The 25317-nt window shown below is 42.8% G+C and overlaps 1 protein-coding gene across 2 annotated transcripts in view; it reads right to left on the bottom strand.

The window, feature by feature from the left end:
* Nucleotides 1-25317, bottom strand: part of LOC146789297 (calcitonin gene-related peptide type 1 receptor-like) — a 2166593-nt gene that overhangs the window by 1837693 nt on the left and 303583 nt on the right. The gene's annotated exons all lie outside the window — the stretch shown is intronic.

Here is a 25317-nt window from a genome sequence, read left to right as displayed (position 1 = left end):
AAAAGCCCTGTGCCTTTGCTTATGATTTAACATGCATCTGTTATGAATTATCCTGATGGTAACTGCAGTATGACTTTTATTCCAACAGTCAAACTTAAAAATTATATTAAAAAAACAACAGAGCATTTTATTTCACTAATATTAAACAAATTAAATTGATTAAATAATACGGAAGAGTGTTTTTAGTTACCTTTTCTGTTGAAGCTGTTGGGGTTGGTTTTCCGTTTTGCTAGCGGACATGGTCAGAGATGTTGGAGTTATGTAAGGTGTGGCTGGAAGTAATTTGCAGTGCATGTGCCCTTTTTAGAGCTAACGATGGTAAGCACCGGCAGGACCCGGGCCAACTAAAGCTGGTGTTACTAAAAACTATGTTAGAGCATTTTTAGCTTCCTTTTCTGTTGACGTTGTCGGGGTTTGTTTTCTGTTTTGCAAGCGGACATGATCAGAGATGCTGGAGTTATGTAAGGTGTGGCTGGAAGTAATTTGCAGTGCATGTGCACTTTTTAGAGCTAACAATGGTGAGCACCGGCAGGACCCGGGCCAACTAAAGCTGGTGTTATTAAAAACTACGTTAGAGCAATTTTAGCTTCCTTTTCTGTTGACGTTGTCGGTGTTTGTTTTCCGTTTTGCAAGCGGACATGGTCAGAGATGCTGAAGTCATGTGAGGTGTGGCTGAAAGTAAATCACAGTGCCTATACAATTGTTTTGGCACCAGCGTTTTAGAGCTAACAATGGTGGGCACCGGCAGGACGAATTAATGCTGGTATTATTAAAAAATACATTAGAGCATTTTTAGTTTCTTTTTATGTTGACGTTGTCAGGGTTTGCTCTCCATTTTGCCGGCGAACATGGGCAGAGATGCTGGAGTTATGTAAGGTGTGGCTGGAACAAATTCGCAGTGCATATGCACTTTTTAGAGCTAACGATGATGAGCACCGGCAGGTCCCGGGCCAATTAAAGCTGGTGTTATTAAAAAACATGTCAGAGCATTTTTAGTTTCCTTTTCTGTTGACATTGTCGGGGTTTGTTTTCCATTTTGCCAGCGGACATGGTCAGAGATGCTGAAGTCATGTAAGGTGTGGCTGAAAGTAAATCGCAGTGCATAAGGACTTGTTTCGGCATCAGCTTTTTAGAGCTAACGATGGTGAGCACCATCAGGACCCATGCCAATTAAAGCTGGTGTTATTAAAAAATACTGTCGAGCATTTTTAGTTTCCTTTTCTGTTGACGTTGTCGGGGGTTTGTTTTCCGTTTTGCCAGCGGACATGGGCAGAGATGCAGGAGTCATGCAAGGTGTGGCTGTAAGTAAATAGCAGTGCATATGCACTTGTTTTGGCACCAGCTTTTTAGAGCTAACGATGGTGAGCACCGGCAGGACCCGGGCCAATTCAAGCTGGTTCTCTTGGGCTCATTAATACAACTATATCAAATAGTCAAACTTAAAAATGATATTAAAAAACCACTGAGCATTTGATTTTAGTAATATTATGCATTGTGTGTTATTAAAAAATACTGTAGAGGATTTTTTTCCTTTTCTGTTCACGTTGTTGGGGTTTGTTTTCCGTTTTGCCAGCTGTCATGGGCAGAGATGCCGGAGTCATGTAAGGTGTGGCTGGAAGTAAATTGCAGTGGATTAGCAGTTTTATTGGCACCAGCTTTTTAGAGCTAACAATGGGGAGCACCGGCAGGGCCCGGCCCAATTAAAGCTGTGACTGTTGGTGTGATTAATACAACTATATCAAATAGTCAAACTTAAAAATAATATTTAAAAAACCACGGAGCATTTTATTTTACTAATATTAAGCATTGCATGTTATTAAAAAATACGGTAGATCATTTATTTTTTCCTTGGATGTTGTTGTGGTTTGTTTTCCGTTTTGCTACCACTGCTCTTTAACCCCTTCGGTGCTCATGACGGAACGGTTCCGTCATGAGCGTCGGTTGAGCTGTGCTCATGACGGAACCGTTCCGTCATGACCACGCCCGCGCAAGAAACGGTCAGCGCTCAGCGGGAATCGGCGCCGCATCGAAGGGGTTAATACTTTCACTGCTCTTTAATACTTTTTGTATACTAAACTCCAATATACGGCGAGACCTATAGGCACTGCCAATGCTTGTTTCCTTTCCTATTTCCCCATTTGGCCTGAATTCTGCTCTTGTCTTCCTTATGTTTTCTGATACAACTTTATTTCCTTTCTCTAATTCTTATACGTATTTTTCTAGCTTCCCATTTTTGCACATTCCACCACTCTCCCTCCACCCTTCCACACCTGTCTTTTAAGCCCACTCCCATTCTCCTTTACCTCCCTCCCTTTCTCTTCTCAAACCTAATTCTCAAACCCCTTGTAGGACAGACATTCAGTACTTCTCCATTCCAACATTTTGAATGTGCTGCTGTGCATTCTTTAGGGAAAACATCTTCATAATCAGCGAGCTTGAGGGAATAGTTCAAGAGAAATGCATAATCCTACTATTATTTACTTGGTTCTCCAATACTCTACTAAGCCCCATCCTCCCATTTTTAACTCTTTTTAACAATTCTCTTCTCCAATTGGGCTTTATTTTGTCTAATTTGACTAAATCTTTAGCTTTTCCCACATCTTCTATTATCAATAATTGTCCCTGCCAAAGAACCTTCATTTTGAATTGTTAAACAATCCGTGCACGGATTTCTATGTGTGGCAGTTGCAACATGATCCCTCTCATTATTCTTTTTTGCTGTACTGACTCAAAAGGCAAATCAGCAGATACTATGATTTAAAAATCTGCGTTCTTTGGCTTTAGTTAATATTCTCTCTTTTATACATTCATACATAAAGAATGCTAAGATTGAGCATGATGTACACCCTCTTTGGATTGCTGAAAAGGGACTTTATATGCTCTAGATTTTGTTAAACATTCTCTTCATGAAAAGTAAGAATTGATTCCTTTAGAAGTTGTTCCATGTATTTTTCAATACCTAAATTGCCTTGGTCCCACAAAGCTGAGGTTTTGTCTCAAAATGTGTTTTACGTGTTCTAATTTTTCTTTTTAGGATTTTTTATTTCTTTAAGGACTGAACAATTGTGATTCTTATATTTTTTATTCAACTTGAGCACTCTGAATATTAGATTTTCCAGCTATAGATCTATGCTCTCTAATTGTGTTTAATACTTTTCACTTCTTCTCACATTTCATCTTGTAGTTGGTTGGTATATTGCACAGACTCTAGAATTGATCCAGTATTGAAATTATTTCATGATCCTTCAATAGAAAAACTTTCTTTTTTTATCCCCCTTCTCTTCGTTATTGGTCATTGTGTATTCTTATTCTTTTCGACTCTACTTCTTCTGTTGTGAAGACAGAATTTAAGTCCTGTTGCACTGAGCTGGTGTCAAACCTTTCTGACGACCCTTTTTCGGAGCTCGTCTCTGGAAGATTAACTTAATCTTCAAGGTCTACTTTCCTCATCTCTTCTGCATTGGTTACATTTATTTGCTCTTGTGCACCCTCCTTTTTCTTTTCTCCCACATGTTGGGATATTAGTGACTGATTCACTGTTTATAGGGATGTTCTTACAATCTTAGGCAATTACTCTTTTGATTTTATTATCTCATTGGCAAATCCTTTTTGCCACTGCTCCTTAGAATTTTGTTGTTCTTTGCCTGCGAGAATCAATGCTTCTCCAAGCCTCTAGATTAATTGTTGGCAACGCCTGTTTTAGTATCCAAAAAGTTTATTGGATTTTTAGAACGCATACCATCGCCTACAACCAGTGGCCAGAGAGGTGCTTTGAGTAGAGTTTATAAATATAACTTAACTTCCCCAATTAATCTCAATACCTTAAATCCCTCCAAAACGACTCCCTGCCCTCATTCCATGCAACATAGTCAGTACCAAAAATTGTATATAAGGTGATTTATACAGTTGTTCAAGCAAAGCTTTATGTAACACAATGATTGTGTAGGGTATTTTGCTCCGTCTTGAGATTTTGAGGTTTAAGAATATTATTATGAGGGTAGTGTTGAGCAATTCTCTGGGATAAAATAGAGAATCAGCAGATAGCATGGTTATTGCAATACACAGTATTCCTTGGATAGGACAGTAATGTATGCTGCCTAGTCTTTTTCATAGGTCTTGTGTCTCTGTTCTATTTGTTGAACTATCTTTTCCATGGCTAGGGTGTTCCCTCAAGTTAGTAAACCAGTCATCAGGCAAGGTTGAGAGTTTATTTTCTTTTTTGCTAGTATAATCTGGGTTGTGATCATTGGAGCCATAGTGAATTGGTTGCTTTGTAAAGATCAGTATGATCGCTTTCCTGAATGTGGAGCACCTAGCAATATCACCCGGTGTTTCAAATGTACCTTCCCAGTCTTGCAGTACCTTGTCCCTATATCTCTCTAGCTTAGGGCAGTGGCGGAGCGAGTGTGTTAGTGTGCCCGTGGCACCACAATCCCTGCCAACATAAGCTATTAGAATGCTGATCTACTTCTGCTATATTCTGTGGTGTTAAATGTCAGTAATGTATAAATTTAAGTTGAGATTATTTGAACCTATTTCTTTTTCCTAACGCTTTTCTGCCTGTATTCTCCCCATGGGCTGAGATTCTATCAGTTGTCTATTATTATTAGAGATTGAGTGCTTGTTGGTATGTAAGCTTTTGATACATTTCTCAAACTGTATCAATGGTCTGGATGTACCCTCTTTCATTGCAGTGTGTAACTTGAAGATACGCAAAGTGTTCAACCACTGGAAGTTGTTACTTTCTACTAAAATCCTCAAAATATTGCATTTTTCCATTTTTATACAAGCACCCTACATTGCACATCTATTGTCCACTTAGTGAATGCTTGTTTGTCCTCGGCTGGTTGGAAGTCTCCGTTGAAGCAAAGAGGTGGGACGAATGAGGGAAATTATGTAATGCCCTACTAGATTGCCACTCCATCCCATGACTCTAGTGTAGCTTGCATTATAGAAGATTATTATAGGTCCCAACTCCTGTGATTTTGTGGTAGCCAGGGAATTTGCCTCGTTGGTATTTTGCCTGAGAAAGTCGAATAATATTTGGGGGTGGATAGTAGTCTACAGCAAGTTAAAATGTCACTATTCCTGTTAGGTTCAGTAAAGGTTTCAGTAATTTAAAAATCAGCTCAACCCCTGGTAGCTACGCCACAGAGCACATAGGCTTAACTTAGGAACATGTTTAAACTAGTTAGAAACAAAACAGCCTAAAAGTCAAAAACACAACACAATAAAAATCCCACTCAAATAATAGATATAGAAAATATTTCAATTAAACAAAATAACACCAAACCGACACATTCCGTATTTGTATATAGGGCTTAGTGTCATTACCATCTGCCCGCTGGAAAGGCCCCTCATTCATATATAATTTTGGCATGACGGGTTCTCTCTATCCTCTTACTTTAATGAAGGTTCCTCAAATTGATCTTAAAATAAGACTAGGCAAACCCCCAGTTGATGACCTCATCTGAGCGGTTGTTTATGTGCTGCATACCAGATCATCGAATCTCCTTCCCAAATCGTGAACTCTGGGTCTCTTTTAGGTCATTTTTGATTATTCTGATGTCTCCTTTGGTTTCATGCAGGAACTGTTGGATGAATTCCTGGGATATCCAAGGGTTTGCATCTCGCTTTTCTTCCATTTCCGAGGATGGTCTGTCTGAAGATGGTGCTTTCTCAGTCTTGTATGCTTTACTCCCTTTAGTGGTAAGCATGTCATTAATAGATGCATTCCACTTTGATCTGTTGGTAGCCATTTAAGGGATATGGTCAGTAGCCTTAGAGTGTGGTATTCAAATGATGACTTAGATGTGTCCCAGGTGGGGTTTCTCTACATGCTCTGAGCCACTAGTCACTTTCCAGGGTATTTCTTTGCTAGGTCGGTGCCTCATTGTATGTCTGACTCCATCTGTTCAACTATGGGATGTTTCCTCTAGAAGGTCATGATTCAGAGAGGGCCTCTGAGCTTCTGCACTCATGGCGGAGGCCTCGCAGTCGTGGGGGAATGTCCGCACCTGGTGCAGAATCTCTGCAATGAGAATTTCTCATTGCAGAGATTCTGCACCAGGTGCGGACACTCCCCCAGCGACTGCATGGCCTCCACCATGAGTGCAGATGCCCTTTGTAAATCAGGCCCAAAGAATTTTGTTTGAACGCAAGTTCTCTCAGATTTCTGTATACTCTGAAGTTAGGCTACCTGCACCCCTCAGGGTTCAGTCAGATGCTTATTTTTCTATGTGTCTAGTTCAAATAGTAGATGCTTATATTGTTGCTAGCTGTGATATGCTTTCTTTTATAGGTCCAGAAAAATGGAAGCCAACACCCAATGAGTAGAGTTCTGATTATCAGCTCTTCTCAGGGGCTATCTCTGTTGTGGTGAGCTGTTGTGGGCACCCACTCATCTGTAGGAAGGCATAGCCCATCCAGCTTCCTCCTACAGATGACCTGTGAGCTGCGTGGGGGAAAGCAAAAGGGGTCAGACGCCACCTTCTATTGCTTGCAATCTCACAGGACCCCTACTGGCTCCAGTTGGGTAGTAGCTTCAATGAATTCCCACTTTCCTCAGCGGTGTTAGAATGTTCTGCCATCTACCAGCTCTGTTCTGCACAAATGGGGTGTATTGTACTCTTTTAAGACCGACCAGTTGTTGCAGCCAGCTCAGAGGGTTCTCTTTATCCAAGTTTCCACTATGACCCACTCTCCTTTCCTCAGGTTGCAACTGGGCCCAGTTTTGGCCTCTCAGTCCAGCCCAAGACCCCAGGAGGGTTGTGAGCATGCCACCACCTCAGCCCAATGTTGCGGCTATTGTGGTATAGAGCAGGCCAATGTTCTCTGAAAGTCTTCTGTCTTACACTTATCAGTTGAAGTTCTATCTGTCAGTCCTAGTTTGCAGTGGCCCTGCTAGGCCGCCCAACACACTCTTTTCCTACACCAACTGCCACTGGGCCCAGTTCAGGTCTCTCAGTCCAGCCCAAGACCCCAGGCGGGTGGTGAGCATGCCACCACCTCAGCCCAATGTTACCGCTAATGTGTTATTGAGCAGGCCAATGTTCTCTGAAAGTCTTCTGTCTTCTATTTATCAGTTGAAGTTCTATCTGTGAGTTCTGGTTTGCAGTGGCCCTGCTATGCCACCCAACGCACTCTGTTCCTGCACTGACTACACCCAGCTCCCGACTGTCCAGCGGGAGTTCTGCAGTTCAGGTTTCTAACTTCCTCACTGTACCATTTCTGGTTACACTCAACTTGCTAAGGGCTCAGCGTCCCCATGACCAGTATTCTTTAGCCCCAAGAAGGGTCAAGGTAGTTTGGGCAGTGCTCATGCTGTGTTAAGCGTTCCAGGGTAGCTCCCCTAGGTCTCAGGCACCACTGCAATCACCCTCTCCCATGTCCTCATTGCACCCTACTTTTTAGAGGGTTCAGCATCTCTCTCGCTGGAATCCTTAGCTCGAAGGCAAAAAGAGGTTTGAATTGTAAGGATCAAACTTCTTTTCCAAGAGAGTTGCTCCTGGTCCAGGGCAGTTCCGCAATCACACTTTGCTGAATGCTGTGTTTTCCAGGCTTGACTCCCCATGTGGGCCTTTGCTTTGTTGGGAGGGCTCCCAGTACATTTGTAGTAAATTGTGTTTGAGATCCAGGAGGTTGCTAAACATCACTCATGTCCGCTCCATCGGCTCATTGGCCTTGCCCAACCGACAGGCCTGTTTTAATGGCTACCTGTTACCCTTAGCCTCTAAAGTTATTGCAATATGTTTTAGATTAGAGAAAGATGACTTCTGCATATCAGTTACATTTCTTGTACACAACATTGCTGTTTGACATTGGACACCTACTTAATAGAATTTTATATATAGGTTCTGTAACATGGGAAAATAGAGGCATACTTGAGGACTTACTTGGCATGTGAACAATAATGGCAAAATGCATTGTAAAATGCTGATACTAACACTATGGAAGTAATTCTTGGCAAAAAAGCTGAACACCCTTTCATATAGGTTGGTGGCAACTATGACAAAATGCTGCCCCTGACATGCTAAGCTATTTTTGACAGAGTGGTACCCAATGGTATATGGATGGCATAAATTCCAAAATGTTGGCACTAGCATATTTTTTTATCGTTTTGATATAAGGTGGCACCCATGACAAAAGCTGGGCCTCGTCCAATTGAGGTAATCTTTAACATACGGGGCCAACCAAACCACATTTCTGTTTAATCGGTCCAACTCCTGGGGAACGTCAGGTTTTATTGCCTGGTGTGCAAAAAACTATGGATTTAGGCCCAGATCTCTAGGTTGAAGTTTTGATATTGCTCAGCATTCCGCCCATCAATCATTCTTTGTTCATTGGCTTGGCACACCATGACAGAGTATAAATGTTCAATCAGTTCCCTTTCAGCACATAGGGCGTTTTAGAAAATGTATGTGAAAATGGTGCTTTAAAATGCACAATTTTACCCCATACTTTTCAAAACAAAATTCGAAGAAGAAACTCCCCTTAAAGAGGTCTGGCTTATTCCCTTTACTCTCTCCCTAAAATGTATGCCTTAAAACTTTCAAAAAATCAAGTCAGCACCACACCAGAGGGTGATATCTAAAATGGACGCCTGCCTGTGTTATACTAATCATGCAGTTATTATGGAACTTCAGAGGTCAAATTATTATGAGGCTATTGTCATATGAGATGCCTTTCTGGAACAAAATCAGGATCATATGATGTCACTTCCTGTGATGTCATCAAGGTCAAAAGGTATGTGATGACAACCATGCTGCAGGCCCTTTTTCCTCTTTTTTTTTTTTAGTCCATTACAGTTACAAAGCACATATTTTCTACCTTCTGTTCATCATTATAGTTTATTTTTTTACTTCTCCTGCTGTGTCAATGGACAAAGCTTTGTTTCTATTTGGCAGTCAATTGAGATGTCTTTTAATTTTTTTTTCTTTCACCTTGTTTTCAATTGTTGGAAGAACTTACTGTTATCTTTTTGTGGATAAAAGAAGCAATGACATTATGTCACCCGGTATGCAAGAACACGGCTCTGGTTTTAGTCAGTGGCTTAGTGATTAGAGAAAATGTCAGAGTGACAGTAATAGTCCTGAAGCAATAAATGTTAGGCCTGGATGAAATGTCTTTCAATTATTAGATTAGCAACCCGGCCCTGGTGCTAGCTGAAGTGTTTCTATAGAGAAAATCATGGATGAAAATAACAACTGTGTTTATTGAAGAGTAAATTAGTCATTATAATACAATAGAACTCACTCAAGACAATATACCGTCAGCGCGTTTCAATTAAATGTAATTTTCCCACAATATGAGTTGGGGCTGCCCTTGTTAAAGAAAATAAAAAGATGGGTAATGAAGCTCCAAGACAAAATCCGTTGTTTATAGTCCACTTTCAAGTTATTTCGTATATAATGGGTCCATGCACCGCCGAGGCTGATGGAAGGTGACATCTAAGTACTGATAACAATAAATTCGTTCATTTTTACATGATATCAGAAGGTTTTATTGGTAAATTTGCTTGCCAGGTAATTGGCCGGTATCAACGCTTTACGTCTGTATGAGGTATTTCTATAGCACATACGTTTAAATTACGATTTTTAAAGTTTGGGGTAGACAATATTTAAAATGAGCTCTGCACCGTGATAGAAAACGGGGCAATATGCATTTATCATTAAACTGTTTCCCCAAAACGAGTTTTTATAGGGGCACATTTTTTTTCATTTGTATGGAAGCGGTAGGCTGTTTATAGACATCAGATGTAAGTGTACCCTGCTCTGCACTTTGTTGGCAATTTCGTAAACAATATGTCGTCATGAAAACATCATCACCACCATAAATTACAAACATCGACAGTCATTTTGGTGGAACAGGCCACGCCCACTTCCTTAAAAAAGAGAACACTTAAAATCGAAATGTACACTGAGGGCATGAAGTGTATGTGTCGGTACCTATAGCTTGCCACAGATGGCAAAAAGCCAGGACTGTTTGATTCTGAAGACACATAGACTGAGAACAGGGTATGGATAATGAACACATGCTGCACCTATTGTATGAGGCTCGCAGGCTAAGGCCATCCACAGCCAGTTGTGCAGTCATGGGGCAAGGTGCCATATATGCCTAAAAATGTCTCTAAGGACTGGTAGACTGGGTGCAGGTTGGGGCTACACTCTATGCCCATGTGGCTGAAGTTTGCATGCACCTTGATCTGGTGGCACCAGGGCTGGACAAAAGTGCATATGTAGCCAGGGCTTGGTTCCTAGCTCCAGGTGCAGGATATGTCCACCGGACACATCTTGTACATGTTTTTCACTTCACAGGGCTGAAGGCCATTGAGGACAGTAATATTAAATATAGGACATGGTCAAAGGCAAAATCGGTTCCTAAGGTCCACTTTGCACAACAGAAGGACATGTGCAGTGGGTGTTATGCAAACACATCAAGATGAAGGGCATCCCGAGTGCCCAGCACCTTTTAGTGACTAATGGAATTATTCGATCTGGGCCGAGGGTATGTCCTCTGTGCACAACCAAAGCCCAGAACATCCTCTTTTGGGGCCACAAGGAGTTGGTGCAGGTGCCCGGTGCCAAGTGCCCACTGCCAGGGGCATGTGCCGTTGGTTCACTGGGCAGGGCGGTAGGGCAACCAGAATATTGTGCTAATAGAAGATCATGGACAAAGTTTTGAGGACCAAAATAGTAAAGATAAGTATTTATAGGTAAGTATAGATTCGCTTAACTTGAGACCACATATATGTACATTCATAATGTATATGTCTTCAAGGCGAGTAGATTTGGAGTTAAGAATAGTAAATCTATACTTGCCTTGTGCACTAGCCTTTCTCTGTATTTTGATGCTGATATTTTGGCCACAATATTTTGAGAGCAGAATGTTTCTGTAGTTGGTATTTTGACATAAAACCCAGAAAGCTATTATAACATTGTTGATACTTGTTTGATCTGTAACAGTTTTGTAAACGTTGGTCAGGGAATAGGGAAGAAAAGATACGTGAGGTCCCAATATATGGTCAATCAAATGTAGCTCCCAAAAGATGCTTGGTACCAGAGAACTAAGTGCGAAATAGAACAACGCCACATTTGGCATGTATCTTCTGTATGCTGTTCCAAATTGGAAGTAAATCCTTTCTGTAGTATGTATGTACATCTGGATGGCAAAACATCCAAAGCCAGTGGACATATGAAGACTTCGTAATCAACATTAAACATTTTTTGTTGTGAGCAGACAGATATTTTGCTTCTTACACCTTTCTGTGAAGTTGTTCTACAAAATTATAAAGACAAGATATTAACACCAGCAAGAAAGGCTAGGAATTTTTTTTTTAATAGGTGGGAAATACCTTTTGTTCCCAGGAAAGAAATGGCAACATTTAGTCCGTTGTCCACAAACGTGGATGAGTATTACTTCCACGTCGTTTAGCTTGCAGATAATTCCCAAATGGACAGAAGGTGGCAGGCAGACTTCTGTCTTCAGTCACTACAGAGGTTTCATTGAGATCTAGTGTTGTATAGAGGTGAGCTTTCATTATACTTCAAGGCACCATCTTTCTTCTTCCCAGCTTACTGTGGGGTTGGATGGTGAGTGGTCTGAAGCCTGGAAGTGGCAGTTAGGGTTGGCGGTGTGATGTGGCATCAATGGATTAGGTAAAGGACTACAAGTTCTGTAACAATCCACTGCCATCTTTAAACCCCTGCAAAGGGAAGATCAGTGGCGAAGGAGAAAAGAATGAAAGGAGATGGACCAGCGTTGGTTATGATCTCCTGTTTGGAATTTGGAGGACTCGGGATTTGTATCACTGGCCTTTTGTGAACTCGCTTCCAGGGCTAATGACACTAGCTTTATGACACTAAATTTATAACATCCTCTCACAACCCTTAGAGGGTATACTTGTTGGAGACCCTGAAGGAAGGGACGTCTGTGGACTGGTCCTGTTTCTGGGTACCCTAGAAAAGGTTGCTGCAGGCTCCTGTGAGACACATAGGCATCGTTCAAGGGGCTTAAGGTCAGTGTGCTTGGGAAGTGCAGGTAGGGAGTGTAGTTTCCTGTAGAGGCCCACAGGCTGCTGCTAGCCAGACAGACCCCAGGTCAGGACATGGCCTGCAACATATTTTAGTTAAGCTGTCAAAATTCATAAAATATTCCGGATTTTGTATTACATGAAACTTGTGAAACTTTTTTTTAAGCAAGCACATTTCTCTCTCCAAATAGTCTTGTGAGATACCAGCAGGAGACTGATCCACAAAGAAAATGTCTTGCCAGTGTCAGCATACCCAGGACCCGTGGAAACACCAAGAGGATTCGGGACCCCATTGAGCGTAGAAGTGAAAACACGAGTGTAGAGAATCAGTCTGCTCCACTACCTAGCACACTTCTTCAAGTGCTGGGCAGCGGAGCAGTGACCCATAAGCCATTAAGGTTTTTCAAATTCTGCACATTGTGTTGTGGTGCTCCATGAGTGATTTATTGAGTGTTGTTTCTTGTTGCAGAGTTCTTATTTTCTAGCAAACAACATTTTCTCTGTCAGCCATTGACTGCTCTGCCTCAATAACCTGAGAGTCAAGTTCTGAAAAGGGTATTTGTTCTCCAGTTTCAGGGTCCACAGTATAAGTGCCCCAGAATATCAGAAGAAAAAGATCCCAGATGATCCAGTTATGGTCCTGTAGCTTCCGATTTGCCTGGAACCTACCAACCCAGATTTCTCACACATTGTGTTATGGCCAGTTGCTTCAACCAAGAAAATTAGGGCATCTTCCCAAGAGATATTCTCTGTTCCTACTTTCCAAGATATACTTTCTTACAACAAGTACCTTCCTATGGACTGATTAAATACATTGGGAAATGAAAATGAAAAATACATTAAACATCAACTTAATTTCAATTGTTAATATTTACTTAAAATGGACTATAAAACCCAGAATTTAACATTAATTCGATACTAATGAAATTATATCATTCAAAGCTAGTTAGAAAGGTGCAGTATCATCATAATAAATCTACAACATTGTGTCTGGAAGCTTTGAAACAAACAGGAAGAAACTGGTGGAATCAAAAGAGATAATTTAAGCGTCTTTGTAGTTACATGCTGCAATGTGGGCTCAGCTAAGACTAAATACCATAGGACTTTTTAAAAAGTGAGGCTGTTTCAGATAATAATCTAAATGGTTCAAACACTGAAAAAGCAACATAAAGGTATTTCACTGTCATCAAAAAAGTTTTGTTATCAATCCCACAGACTCTGATTGAAATCTAGGGTTTGAAAAAGTGTCTCCCCTGAATGTAAACGCATTGCTGAAGTATGCCAACTTAACACTTGGTGGAAATACATTTAAGTCTAATCACAGATTGATTACTGAATTAACATCAGAGGTTTTTAATACATTTTGGCCCCGATTACGAGTCTGGCAGTCTACAGACTGCCAGACTTGCGGTGGCGCGGCCGTCTCCCGAAGGCCCTATTACAAGTTGGGCAGTGGGACGGCCACAGCCCCGCCGCAGCTGCCAGGGAACCACTGTTCTCCGGTGGTGTTGCAGCAGTCAGGAAGCTGTAATATGCTTGGCGCGACCGCTGCGTTCCTGCCAAGCATATTACGAGTTTTCTCTCCACCAGTAGTGTCATGGAGGTTCCCCTCCATAAACACCGTGGCGGAGAGGAAACAAAAAGGGCCCTGCAGTGTCTCCTCTGTATGGGGATGCACACAAGGGAGCACAACATGTTACCCCCTGCATACATGCTCCCAAGTTCCTGAAAGGCTTGGGCTTTTCATTCCATGCTGTGCAGGAACTGGTTTTGGTATTCCCATTGTGGTGTCCATTATACGAGGCACAGCCCTGGGAACACCAAAAACCAGCCTGCCAAACAGGAGGCAACTTTTAATTTACACTTCTTTTCCTGCCATTAATTAAACCAGACAAAGCACCATATGGAGGATGTAAGATGCCCTATTAATTTTGAGTTTACCAGGTAAGAAGAAGTGGCAGCTGTCTTTCGGTCTACTTAAGTTCCTTGTTCAGAGATCTTTAACTATTTATTGAAATTCATTTCTTCCAAAGACTCCCTGTGGAGCCTTCGAGATGCTGCTCCAAAAACAGAGTCACCCAATTTAAACCAGGAAGGGACCGGGTGGTTAGAGAAGCTCAGAACAAAAATATCACTATTTGTGTTGTATCTTTCTAAATCGTTGATAACCAATACGAATACACTGAACCAAAGTTATATCAACGCATATACGTTTATCTTAAGTCTGACATACAAACAAAATATTGTTTCCTCTATGTATTTTTTAAAAAAAAATGTTTATTATAAAAATACAATTTATTGTATACATAAAATACATATTTCATATTGATTCATGCTAAAAAATGATTGTATAAATTCCAAAATTATTACACAATATCTTAATTCACCAGAATGTGCATATACTCAAACACGTTTATAAAACCAGAAATATAGTAAAAATTATTTTGTTGTTCATGTTGATCTATATCACATAAATAATATACTGAAACTTTTGTTAAAACTTCTTATGTACTGTATTAAGATAGTACTACTGTCGACGCTGCGTTTCGGTGGATTATCTGATCAAACTTCGCCTTCTTCGGGACTTGTTCATAACACAAGATTCTTTCATAAAACACAATTAAAATCAATGATTAATCATATGAACATAGGTCATATGCACTTCCACCCACTGGAGACATTTCAGGATTAATTATGTAATGGTGCTCCAGAGAGATGGGTGTCAGCGGCGAAGACAGCCCCGCTCCACTCACTACTACACACACCCATCATCTGAGTGAGAGGTGTCAGTCTCCCTCAACACACCCAACTATGCACAACCATCATCTGAGAGAGAGGTCTGAAAGGACAGGACTCTAATTCTTCACACACTACTATGTACATCTGTCATCTGAGACAGAGGTTTGAAAGGAAAGGCTGGTCCATCCACACACCCTACTACACACATAAGTCATCTGAGAGAGAGGTGTAAAAGAGAGGCCAGAACCTCCCCACACACTACTATGTAAACCCATCATCTAAACGAGAGGTCTGAAAAGAGAGGATAGCACCTCCCTGCACATCCATCATCTGAGAGGGATGTCTCAGTGGAGAGGCCAGTCTCTCTCCATACACCCTGCCACGCACACCTGTCATCTCAGAGAGAGTTCTTACAAGAGAGGGCAGTCCTTCCCCATGCACTATTATGCGTGCCTGTCATATGAGAGAGAGGTGCGCAAGAAGAGGCCAGTTCATGCACTCAATCTAATATGCACACCTGTCATCTCGGAGAAAAGTCTGAGAGGACGGACAGTCCCTCCCCACTCACTACTATGCAAACCCGTCACTCAGAGAGAGGTCCGAGAGGAACTGACAGTCCCTCTCCACTTACTACTAAACACACCCATCATCTGTCACAGAGGTCTCAAAGGAGAGTTTATTCCTTCCACATAACCTAGTATGCACACCCATCATCTGAGAGAGAAGTCTGAAAGGAGAGGCCAGACACTCCCCACTCACTACTATGCATACCCGTCATCTTACAGAGAACCCAGTATTTCTACAGCTCGAACTAATCACCCCTAAGGGTCTCAAGGCGCCGGGGGCCATCGAGGAGATGAAGTGAGCTATTGTCCAGAGTCACATGATGCTGAGCTGATCTGCCACCGGGGCTGGGAATCAAACTGTTACTACGGGCTCCGGAGTCAGCCGCCCTGGCCTCTGCGCCACACCTCTCCCAAATGACCTGATTTGAGAGATGTCTCAAAGGAGATGCCAGTCCATCCACACACCACACTACGTACACCTGTTACACGAGAGAGGGGTCTTAGTGGAGAGGCCAGTACCTGCACATGTCCTATTATCCAGAGTTATCATTTGAGAGAGAGGCTTGAAGTCAGAGAGTAAGTCTCTCCTCCTCATACTTCAATGTGCACATCCATTTTTCAACAGAGGGTTCTGAGTAGAGAGACTAGAGCTTTCCATATACCTTTTCACTACAGCTGTGTTGTGATCCTGTGAGAGTCTCCAGAGTGTAGAGTACGAGCTTCAGGAACTGAGACTTGCCACATGAGGCTCGTACAAGCCCGCGAGGCATTCGCCAGACCCTGCATAGAAAATTGCTGAGCCTGCCATGAGGTGTTTTACGATCCCACAAGAGTCTCATGAGATCGTTTGGGGAAAGTAGAGGAAAAAGGAGCCAAGGCTCAACCAATAGTTACCATTCTTATTACATAGTTGTAGAAATGCTGTGATGTGATTGACCGCAGAAACAAAGATAGCTCAATTTGCCCTTGGTGCTTTGGAGAAGAAGGAAGTCCCTTTGATTTTTGCTCAGTAAATGTGACTTAAAATTTGGTTAGAGGAGCACAGAAAAAAGACATATAATAAAGTCACTAACCACTGATCTTCCACCTGGAACTTTTTTGTACATATCACAGCCTTTGAAATGCTACTTTAAGACAAGCTGTGATTATCGCTGTATTTACTTGTGTGCACATGGCATCTTAGTTTAATCTGAGAGAAATTGTTACATCATATTCCCTCAGATGTCTTATCACAATTAAAAGCTAAAGAACTTTTTTAACTTGGTCTGGAGTAGCTGCCAATGTTACACAACAAAATCTGAGAAATAGGATACAATTAGTGTGCAGCCCAATTTCAAACTTTATTTCACCAGGCTTGCAATTGGTCATTAAGGACCTAATTTAGAATTTGTCGGAAAGAATATTCTATGGCACTTGTAATATGACAGACAGCATATCCTTCACATTTGTGATGAAGTATCCCATCTGCCAAACTCTAAATCAGACCTTAATGACCTAATAAAAGTGTGCTGGTTAATTCTGACCCATGCATAAACCCATGTTTCAGCATCGGTTGGAATTACGAGTTTGAAGGGATTTAACACTTCTGATAATTAGTGGATCCATTAAATAACTCAATTTCTTTAAATTTTGGCAGGTCATACCTGCCAAAAATGAACAGAATAAAAACATATGATTTTTTACCATATTTTGCGGATTTTGGTGTGTTAAACAAAACAACCTGCGTGTTATTCCCCACAAACCCGTAATAGATGTTATTTATCGCACCCAATAAACAACCTACCCTGTGGTATCGTTATTTATCAGGTGACCTAAACTCATAATCATACCCTGATAAGTTTTATAATATGTCAGAATTATGCCACGATGTAGCTGTTAACCCATTGATGTAGATGAAACAGAAAGGATAATTATTGTGGAAATATTAGCTACCCACGCGCATTTGAGCTTAATACTTCAGACACAAAGCAATCTTCTAAACATCTGTGGACCAAGCACATATGTACTGCCTACATCATTTTCCCAAGTGTAATATTTTATTACATGTTTCGGTGTGGCAAAATTTTCCAGATGTTAAATGCAATATTTGCAAGTAGGGCATGGGTAAGTTGTAAACAGTTACATTTGAAACCACTGTGGGTTTTACATTTTGGTTCAGCAAACTTTCCAGAATGTTTGGAGTGACTACGAATCACAATAGCCCAAAAATACTCCAGTCCAGCTGTGTCCTACATTTCTAGCTCGTTATTGCATGCACAATTTTCTGATGCAGTGTCATGATGGACGCTTCTGGCGCGGCACAGAGCCGGGTCCAGCGCCTCTTGTCCGCGCCTGCAGGGCGTAAAGTGAATTCATTTATCTCGAGGTTCCTGTCAGTTAGCAGTGCTTTAGTTTCAGATAGTACAGTTAGGAAACAGCGTGAAAGGTATTTATTTTCCATTTCTGAGCTGTGGTGACCTAAAATAAAGGACTAATTCAGAGAAATATCTGGTCTAATGAGTTCTCTTTAAACCCTGCAGGTACACAAACAGGCGCACGGCTCTGTGCTTTATCAGAAAAGCCCAAAAGATGGGGAAGTTGGTGTGTGTTTTTTTAATATAATAAAGCCTGCAGGCTCCCATGTATTATACAAGTAATTTGCAGTAAGCAATTATTTACTGGCCCTCAAATGTGCAGAAGGAATGTGCGACAAAATTCGATTTCAATATGTTAATGCTGGTTATGAGAATTTCATAATACTATAGAATCTAATATTCCGTAAAGCGTGTTCTGTATCTGCCTGAAACTTTCAGGGTGCTTTATCTTGCAACATACTTCTCTAACCTGCAAAACATAGACATGGAGAACTACAAAATATTCTACAATATAGGGTGCCACCATTTACAGTGTCAACAACGCCTCCTGGATGCCAGATACAACCTCATCAGCCACATTCTGGGAGCTGGAAGTTTAGGTCTGGAACATTGCACAGCATTAAGGCCCTGCTCTCGAATATATCAGAATAGGGAGTGGTATTTACTACACCCAGCTAATTTAGATACCCTCGTTTTTTTACTTTTGTGTTAAAAAATGAGGAATTACATGCAGAATACCTGTTCACCATTCCTTCTTTTTTTATGTTTTGAGTTTTCCTGTTCATTTTCCTTTGCTAACGTTCATCAGGTTTAACTTGTCAAACTTGTCACAGAAAACTTCTGGAGGTGTGTGGGTGTACCACAATATGTGGCAATCTGATCCCTAAAGAAATTTCTGTTTGCTGAATGAACAGAATTTTTCTCCAAACTCATCATCTAGACCTAACACTCAATTACAAGTTAGCTTTCTGTTGTTGAGGAATAATGGATGGCTGTTGCTATTTTCTGAACTCTACAGACTATGTCTATAATAGAAGGTGGTAGAAGAATCCAACATGGTTTCAGTCAATTGGGGTGTTCTCTGTGCTCCTCGACAGAGCACAGTAAAAAGCATGTCATCCCAGGATAATTTTAATGTATACAACCATGAAAACCATAGTCTTTGCTATTCCACTTTTGCCCCAAATTAATCCTGTAAATTTCGTATTCAAAATCTCCCACCAGAGTCACTCTCTCAGCAATCTCTGTTCATCCCTTCAGTTCTGCACTTCCAGAGGAGAGAGGGAAGATCAGGGGCATTGAATAGAGTAATGAATTCTTAAGGCCTGATTTACATTTCGGTGTACAGTTTCCTGCATCACAAATGTGACAGATAGCCCGTCCTCAGTATTGCAAGTGCATTACTTCCAATGGCACTTGTAATACGGCAGACGGGATGTCTGTCAAATTTGTGATCGAGTAACCCATCCGCCATACTCTAAATCAGGCCCTTAATGTCTAGGGATGGAGGGAACAATGGAGTTGTGGTGTTGCTTATTTCGTATTCATGATCTCAAGAAGTACAAAACAAAAAGGAAGAGGTAAATAGACAGTGATCCAGAGGAGTAAGAGTAGGACAAAAAAACTCTTAGCAATCGAACAGTACTGTACAGGAATATTGTGGTAATGTGTGGCCACAGTGTTTTACATGCAGGGAAGGGTAGCATGGAAATAGAGTTTTAGATCCTGGAACTATGAAATTTACTATATGAATGGCTTACATGCCGGGATTTCAGGAGGGGAGAGAGATTTAAATTTTCAAACTATGTGGAATAGAGGCATGGCAAAGTGTGCCTTGTATACTGTGGGCTATATGGCTACAGCCATGGTAAATGTGTATGTCACTGTTAGAAATTGGGTTTCTGGTTGGAAGAGGTATGGTCCCTGTCCAAGCAGGAACCACAATTCTAGTCAGGGTAAGTCAGACACACACCATAAATTAACCTGTATTCACCCTCTGGTAGCTTGGCACAGAGCTAGGAGGCTTAATTTAGAAAGCAATGTTTAATGTACTTGTGCAACACTTCAAACAGTAACACAGTGAAAACACCACAAGAAGACACCACAGCAGTTTAGAAAAATAGATTTTATAAATAAAACAAGACTAAAAAGACAAAAATGAAGTAAGCAGAAGTCAAGATTTGAAATGTTATGTTTTAAATGCAAAAATAGCACTTCAAATCAGTGAAGGTCTAAAGAATTACTTGTATTACAAGCAACTGGAGAAACTTGTAGACCCTGTTGTGACCTGGGTAAGTCGGGTATCAAATGCAAAAACAACAGTTGATGGACAGAATGCAGAACAAAGTCATACATTCACCCCAGTGGGAACAGTCCATTCCGAATTGCCAAGACAGGTCCTCCCTGGACTGGAAACAAGCCTTCTAGGACAGATTTCGGGGTTTCGCCCCTCTTCAGCCAGGATAGCTTGATTTCAGTGGCATGGAGAGCACGGGACCCACGTCTGGGCATACCCGTCCCACTCAGGATGACAAATGCAAAAACAACAGTTGATGGACAGAATGCAGAACAATGTCCTACATTCACCCCAGTACAGAGATCTGGGCCTAAATTCATTGTTTTTTTTGCTCACCATGCCATTCCAGTTTGAACCCAGCCATATGCAAATCAGTCTTGACTCTGTGCCTCATGGGAACAGTCCAGCCCGAGCTGCCAAGCCAGGTCCTCCCTGGACTGGAAACAAGCATCCTAGGACCGGTTTGAGGGTTTCACCCCTCTTTAGCCAGGATAGCTTGATTTCAGTGGCATGGAGAGCACGGGACCCACGTCTGGGCATACCCGTCCCACTCGGGTGACAAATGCAGAAACAACAGTTCATGGACAGAGTGCAGAACAATGTCATACATTCACCCCAGTACAGAGATCTGGGCCTAAATCCATCGTTTTTTTTCTCAACATGCCATTCCAGTTTGAACCCAACCATATGCAAATCAGACTTGACCCTGTGCCTCATGGGGACAGTCCAGCCTGAACTTCTAAGCCAGGTCCTCCCTGGACTGGAAACAAGCATCCTAGGACAGATTTCGGGGTTTCACCGCTCTTCAGCCAGGATAGCTTGATTCCAGTGGCATGGAGAGCACGGGACCCACGTCTGGGCATACCCGTCCCACTCAGGATGACAAATGCAAAAACAACAGTTGATGGACAGAATGCAGAACAATGTCCTACATTCACCCCAGTACAGAGATCTGGGCCTAAATTCATTGTTTTTTTTGCTCACCATGCCATTCCAGTTTGAACCCAGCCATATGCAAATCAGTCTTGACCCTGTGCCTCATGGGAACAGTCCAGCCCGAGCTGCCAAGCCAGGTCCTCCCTGGACTGGAAACAAGCATCCTAGGACCGGTTTGAGGGTTTCACCCTTCTTTAGCCAGGATAGCTTGATTTCAGTGGCATGGAGAGCACGGGACCCACGTCTGGGCATACCCGTCCCACTCGGGTGACAAATGCAGAAACAACAGTTCATGGACAGAATGCAGAACAAAGTCATACATTCACCCCAGTGGGAACAGTCCAGTCCGAACTGCCAAGACAGGTCCTCCCTGGACTGGAAACAAGCATTCTAGGACAGATTTCGGGGTTTCGCCCCTCTTCAGCCAGGATAGCTTGATTTCAGTGGCATGGAGAGCACGGGACCCACGTCTGGGCATACCCGTCCCACTCAGGATGACAAATGCAAAAACAACAGTTGATGGACAGAATGCAGAACAATGTCCTACATTCACCCCAGTACAGAGATCTGGGCCTAAATTCATCGTTTTTTTTCTCAACATGCCATTCCAGTTTGAACCCAGCCATATGCAAATCAGTCTTGACCCTGTGCCTCATGGGAACAGTCCAGCCCGAGCTGCCAAGCCAGGTCCTCCCTGGACTGGAAACAAGCATCCTAGGACCGGTTTGAGGGTTTCACCCTTCTTTAGCCAGGATAGCTTGATTTCAGTGGCATGGAGAGCACGGGACCCACGTCTGGGCATACCCGTCCCACTCGGGTGACAAATGCAGAAACAACAGTTCATGGACAGAATGCAGAACAATGTCATACATTCACCCCAGTACAGAGATCTGGGCCTAAATCCATCGTTTTTTTTCTCAACATGCCATTCCAGTTTGAACCCAGCCATATGCAAATCAGACTTGACCCTGTGCCTCATGGGAACAGTCCAGCCTGAACTTCTAAGCCAGGTCCTCCCTGGACTGGAAACAAGCATCCTAGGACAGATTTCGGGGTTTCACCGCTCTTCAGCCAGGATAGCTTGATTCCAGTGGCATGGAGAGCACGGGACCCACGTCTGGGCATACCCGTCCCACTCGGGGTGACAAATGCAAAAACAACAGTTGATGGACAGAATGCAGAACAAAGTCATACATTCACCCCAGTGGGAACAGTCCAGTCCGAACTGCCAAGACAGGTCCTCCCTGGACTGGAAACAAGCATTCTAGGACAGATTTCGGGGTTTCGCCCCTCTTCAGCCAGGATAGCTTGATTTCAGTGGCATGGAGAGCACGGGACCCACGTCTGGGCATACCCGTCCCACTCAGGATGACAAATGCAAAAACAACAGTTGATGGACAGAATGCAGAACAATGTCCTACATTCACCCCAGTACAGAGATCTGGGCCTAAATTCATTGTTTTTTTTGCTCACCATGCCATTCCAGTTTGAACCCAGCCATATGCAAATCAGTCTTGACCCTGTGCCTCATGGGAACAGTCCAGCCCGAGCTGCCAAGCCAGGTCCTCCCTGGACTGGAAACAAGCATCCTAGGACCGGTTTGAGGGTTTCACCCCTCTTTAGCCAGGATAGCTTGATTTCAGTGGCATGGAGAGCACGGGACCCACGTCTGGGCATACCCGTCCCACTCGGGTAACAAATGCAGAAACAACAGTTCATGGACAGAATGCAGAACAATGTCATACATTCACCCCAGTACAGAGATCTGGGCCTAAATCCATCGTTTTTTTTGCTCACCATGCCATTCCAGTTTGAACCCAGCCATATGCAAATCAGTCTTGACCCTGTGCCTCATGGGAACAGTCCAGCCCGAGCTGCCAAGCCAGGTCCTCCCTGGACTGGAAACAAGCATCCTAGGACCGGTTTGAGGGTTTCACCCCTCTTTAGCCAGGATAGCTTGATTCCAGTGGCATGGAGTGCACGGGACCCACGTCTGGGCATACCCGTCCCACTCGGGGTGACAAATGCAAAAACAACAGTTGATGGACAGAATGCAGAGCAATGTCATACATTCACCCCAGTACAGAGATCTGGGCCTAAATCCATCGGTTTTTTGCTCACCATGCCATTCCAGTTTGAACCCAGACATATGCAAATCAGGCTTCACCCTGTGCCTTATGGTTACAATCCAGCCCGAACTGCCAAGCCAGGTCCTCACTGGACTGAAAACAAGCATCCTAGGACCGGTTTGAAGGTTTCACCCCTCTTTAGCCAGGATAGCTTGATTTCAGTGGCATGGAGAGCACGAGACCCACGTCTGGGCATACCCGTCCCACTCGGGGTGACAAATGCAAAAACAACAGTTCATGGACAGAATGCAGAACAATGTCATACATTCACCCCAGTACAGAGATCTGGGCCTAAATCCATTGTTTTTTTTCTCAACATGCCATTCCAGTTTGAACCCAGCCATATGCAAATCAGACTTGACCCTGTGCCTCATGGGAACAGTCCAGCCTGAACTTCTAAGCCAGGTCCTCCCTGGACTGGAAACAAGCATCCTAGGACAGATTTCGGGGTTTCACCCCCCTTCAGCCAGGATAGCTTGATTCCAGTGGCATGGAGAGCACGGGACCCATGTCTGGGCATACCCGTCCCACTCGGGGTGACAAATGCAAAAACAACAGTTGATGGACAGAATGCAGAGCAATGTCATACATTCACCCCAGTACAGAGATCTGGGCCTAAATCCATCGTTTTTTTGCTCACCATGCCATTCCAGTTTGAACCCAGGCATATGCAAATCAGGCTTCACCCTGTGCCTTATGGTTACAATCCAGCCCGAACTGCCAAGCCAGTTCCTCACTGGACTGAAAACAAGCATCCTAGGACCGGTTTGAGGGTTTCACCCCTCTTTAGCCAGGATAGATTGATTTCAGTGGCATGGAGAGCACGGGACCCACGTCTGGGCATACCCGCCCCACTCGGGGTGACAAATGCAAAAACAACAGTTCATGGACAGAATGCAGAACAATGTCATACATTCACCCCAGTACAGAGATCTGGGCCTAAATCCATTGTTTTTTTTTCTCAACATGCCATTCCAGTTTGAACCCAGCCATATGCAAATCAGACTTGACCCTGTGCCTCATGGGAACAGTCCAGCCTGAACTTCTAAGCCAGGTCCTCCCTGGACTGGAAACAAGCATCCTAGGACAGATTTCGGGGTTTCGCCCCTCTTCAGCCAGGATAGCTTGATTTCAGTGGCATGGAGAGCACGGGACCCACGTCTGGGCATACCCGTCCCACTCAGGATGACAAATGAAAAAACAACAGTTGATGGACAGAATGCAGAACAATGTCATACATTCACCCCAGTACAGAGATCTGGGCCTAAATCCATAGTTTTTTTTGCTCACCATGCCATTCCAGTTTGAACCCAGCCATATGCAAATCAGTCTTGACCCTGTGCCTCATGGGAACAGTCCAGCCCGAGCTGCCAAGCCAGGTCCTCCCTGGACTGGAAACAAGCATCCTAGGACCGGTTTGAGGGTTTCACCCCTCTTTAGCCAGGATAGCTTGATTTCAGTGGCATGGAGAGCACGGGACCCACGTCTGGGCATACCCGTCCCACTCGGGGTGACAAATGCAAAAACAACAGTTCATGGACAGAATGCAGAACAATGTCATACATTCACCCCAGTACAGAGATCTGGGCCTAAATCCATCGTTTTTTTTCTCAACATGCCATTCCAGTTTGAACCCAGCCATATGCAAATCAGACTTGACCCTGTGCCTCATGGGAACAGTCCAGCCCGAGCTGCCAAGCCAGGTCCTCCCTGGACTGGAAACAAGCATCCTAGAACTGGATTCTCCTCTTTTGCCAGGATGGCAAATTCATCTCTCTAATTTCCTTTTCAACATAATTGATCTCTTTTTGTAATTTGGTAACTTTCCTTTCTGCATTTATAATCAATATTTCCATTAGGTTAATGGAATTATTGAGAAGTCTGGTATCAAACAACAATGCCTCAATGGGTAACAATGGAAAAGGCAATAATTCATAATAACAATTATAGAAGAAACAACGGCATGATGTTCTAACTTTTTATCAATGCAATTGTATTTGTTCATAGGAGGCAAAAGAATATTTCACGAGTTACAAAGCAGCATCAGCATTATGTGAACACATTGTTCTAGTCAGAGAACATTAAAAGGCGCAAGTGAAACACATGAGTGTGAAAATGAAGAAGCCGCATAAGAAATTAATTCATTAATGAATATTGCGCATTAATATTTTGGATACAATTTTATTTTCATAAAATCATGTCTTCATTTAAGATCCATAAACTCACTGGCACATGTCTACAGCGTTTTGACCTTCATGAATTGAGG

This window comes from Triturus cristatus, chromosome 10, assembly GCF_964204655.1.
Source record: "Triturus cristatus chromosome 10, aTriCri1.1, whole genome shotgun sequence".
In the NCBI taxonomy this organism is placed as follows: Eukaryota; Metazoa; Chordata; class Amphibia; order Caudata; family Salamandridae; genus Triturus; species Triturus cristatus.
The sequence above is the reverse complement of the archived record's forward strand: the minus strand, read 5'-3'. Positions and strand labels throughout refer to the sequence as shown.